This window comes from Athene cunicularia (genome assembly GCF_003259725.1).
Source record: "Athene cunicularia isolate RWA chromosome 1 unlocalized genomic scaffold, athCun1 chr1_part1, whole genome shotgun sequence".
NCBI lineage: Eukaryota > Metazoa > Chordata > Aves > Strigiformes > Strigidae > Athene > Athene cunicularia.
This window is the reverse complement of record NW_020799091.1, coordinates 92,649,009-92,652,604: the sequence shown is the minus strand read 5'-3', so window position 1 is coordinate 92,652,604 and position 3,596 is coordinate 92,649,009.

Sequence of the window (3,596 nt, the reverse complement as noted above, 5' to 3'; positions counted from 1 at the left end):
GGAAGGGAGAAGGAAGGGAGAAGGAAGGGAGAAGGAAGGGAGAAGGAAGGGAGAAGGAAGGGAGAAGGAAGGGAGAAGGAAGGGAGAAGGAAGGGAGAAGGAAGGGAGAAGGAAGGGAGAAGGAAGGGAGAAGGAAGGGAGAAGGAAGGGAGAAGGAAGGGAGAAGGAAGGGAGAAGGAAGGGAGAAGGAAGGGAGAAGGAAGGGAGAAGGAAGGGAGAAGGAAGGGAGAAGGAAGGGAGAAGGAAGGGAGAAGGAAGGGAGAAGGAAGGGAGAAGGAAGGGAGAAGGAAGGGAGAAGGAAGGGAGAAGGAAGGGAGAAGGAAGGGAGAAGGAAGGGAGAAGGAAGGGAGAAGGAAGGGAGAAGGAAGGGAGAAGGAAGGGAGAAGGAAGGGAGAAGGAAGGGAGAAGGAAGGGAGAAGGAAGGGAGAAGGAAGGGAGAAGGAAGGGAGAAGGAAGGGAGAAGGAAGGGAGAAGGAAGGGAGAAGGAAGGGAGAAGGAAGGGAGAAGGAAGGGAGAAGGAAGGGAGAAAATGCATTGCAATTCACTTCCAATACAATGGATGTCCGCTGCTTCCCACCCCCTCCAAGTAATCTTTAAGCTTCACCTCCTGCCAGAGTGAAGTCTTCCTGGGAGAAAGAGACATCAAGATAACTGCAGGGGTTTTGGTTTTATTTTCGAGGGGGTTTTTGTCCACATTAATGTTCTTGTCAACTACAGAAGCTAACAGTGAGCACCTTCTATACAAAACTACATTGGATTTTCAGCATTTCAACCAGTTTGAAAGGTGACCTCTCTTTCAATTTCCCTCTTCTGTCCCCCAAAACCAAACTCTAGCTGCAAGCTATAATACAAGTTCCTTTTCTGCAAAACAAATACAAAATTTTTGATAACAGAAAATTTTCTTCCTCTGTCAACCATACTAACAATGTGTACACATCATTACAGGAAAGTCTGATTTCTTCTGACTTATCACATACCCCCAATACATGGAGCAACAATATTCCTGACCTTTAGTCTGTATCTTCAGTAATTCATAAAACTGTATAGATCTGGTGCCTTATCTGCTTTTGGTTTGCTACATCCTGAGCAGCAGGATTCAGCTTAGTTCATGATGCTACAGCCATATATCCTACAAAGCAGAACTACCATAAAAAGGGGACTGCAGTCCAGACCTGGAGCATGAATAAAACCCACAACTATGTTAAAGCTCCAGACATGAAGCTCCCTCCATCCCTGAAAGAGGTTCCAGATTACTTCTTATTAAACTCTGTCAGGGTATAGCTTCATTAAAACCAGAGTTCCCAATGCAAAGGCTTCATGAGATCTCCTGGTCAGCCGGCAAATGGCTCAAGCTAACGCACCGTCTCCTGCAGAGTGCGCCCCAGCAAAAACGCGAGCAGTACCTCCTCCTATTGAGGCACCGAATTTAAGTCCACAACCGAATACCGCTGCTGCACAAGCACCCGTGGGGTAACGGAGCAGCTCCCTCCACACTTGCAACCCCGGACCTCACCTCCCACCCCGACAGTCTCCTCAGACACATACACTGCTTCTACCACCTTAACCACAGGTAACCAGGGAACACTGTCAGGCGCTCACAGAAGAGACACTACTACAATCTGGCTTTCTAACAGGTTCAATAGCGGGTGTACTATTCTCCCATCGAGGGAAGTACTGATAAATTTCTGCCTCTGTGAAGGATTCCTCTGGAAGCACGACTCAATGGTTTTCCCTACCTGCTATACTTGCACATAAATATCACATTACTTTACAATGTGCTGGCTTGTAGATTCTTAAATCAGTCAGTATTTCATAATTATGGAGCCTAGGGTCTTTGTTAGCTGTTGTTGCTCCATGCACAAAAGGAAAGATTTTGTTACTATCATTGTAAAGCCTATTAATTAAACACACATATATGGCCACACTTTATACAATAAAAATACCTGTTATACAGAATTAAAAGTGATTTGCTAGATTACTCTAAACCTTCCCATAGAGCGTAGACCTTATGAAGCATCACACAAAGAAAAGGAATTAAGTAAAAACATCTTAAAACTAGCAACTTATCGATAACAGTAATTGAAACACGTGCACATTCCCTCAAAGTAAAAAGCACAAACAAAACCAAAGCTGATTCAAGCCAAGAAATTTGTCCCAAACATCTCTGCGCTGAACAGTAACATTTTAATCTTTCTAGTTCCTTAACAATTTACTTTTCTCAGAGACAATTTTTACCAAGAACATGCTTTGTGAGTTAGTGTGCAATTCATAAATGTCAAAAACACTGTCAGAAAACTGAGATGAAATATCAAAATATTTAGTTGTTGCTTTTTTCTTAGTATTCACGGCATGGATTTATGCACTGACACAGTAAGAGAACATACAATGATATTTCTAGATATATACTTCATAACTATCAAAATGCCCCACAACTTCCGTCATCTCAAAGAAACTGTATATACTAAAACTTTAATTGACTGGCATAAAAAAGAAAAGCCATTATACGCAAGAAAGGAATCAAAACTGAACTAATATGGTGAACTGCTGCCTGTATTACTTAATTTTACAGTAAGCAAAATAAAACTTAACCTAGTGACGTTATGCAACAGACGATCTAATTACATATGATGCCTTTATTTTCTATCTGGAATCCTTAAGCTCTATCTCATAGATGATTCTAACATTTCCAATAGCCTCAACAGCATGCACAGAGCAGACGTTAATTCTGGCCCACTAACAGTTAACATACATTATTTAACTGGTCTGACATGTCACTCCACTACCTTTTTGATTTATCAGAAGTACTTGTATAAATAACTCTGAAAATCAGAGGGAAACCACTAGATTTTTTAAAATGTAAGCACAAAGAAGAGTGTACTTGCTTCTACTTCCATCCCTTCCCCCTCCCCCCACGTCCTGACATTGAGCTTTTCCGATCATGCCAGAAATAAACATCCAAACACAAGTAAGGGCCTAGCCTACCGAATTCAACACGCCTTAGAGTTAAGTCTTCAGATCAACCAAGACCAGCAACAGAAGAAAATTCTTCACGTGAAAATACCAGCGTTCAGCACGGGAACAACAATAGGATGAACAAAGTGTCAAATGCAAAGCTACTGACAGGAACAAGTCAGAAAGCAGGAACTAGAACAGTCCCCTGCTCCAACCGTGTGGTATTTTAAAAACATCTCGACTTATTCTGTTACCCAAACGTTTTCCTCGCGTTTAGACTTTAAATACAACTGGCAGACACTCAGCCTGCACAGCCTTTGTCAGCAGCTTACGGATGGGCAGCAGAATGTGCTACAGGTTGATAAGGAGGACGCCAGCGTTGCAAACGCCCTGCCCGCAGCAGGGAAGCACCCAGAAAGAAGTTGCAATGCGCAGGAGAGTTTCCCTCAACGTTCACCGGGTGCTTCACGCTCCGGGCGACGTGCGTATTCGTTCCCGGTGTTTGTTTCGTGTTTACCTCCCCCCCCCTTCTCTTTCTCCTCCCTGTCCGGCCATCTTGGGCCGACAGGAGCAGCCATTACTTAACTAAATGACAGGGCCAACAACTTTTCACAGAAACAAACATCTCGCTCAAAAAGCCGGCC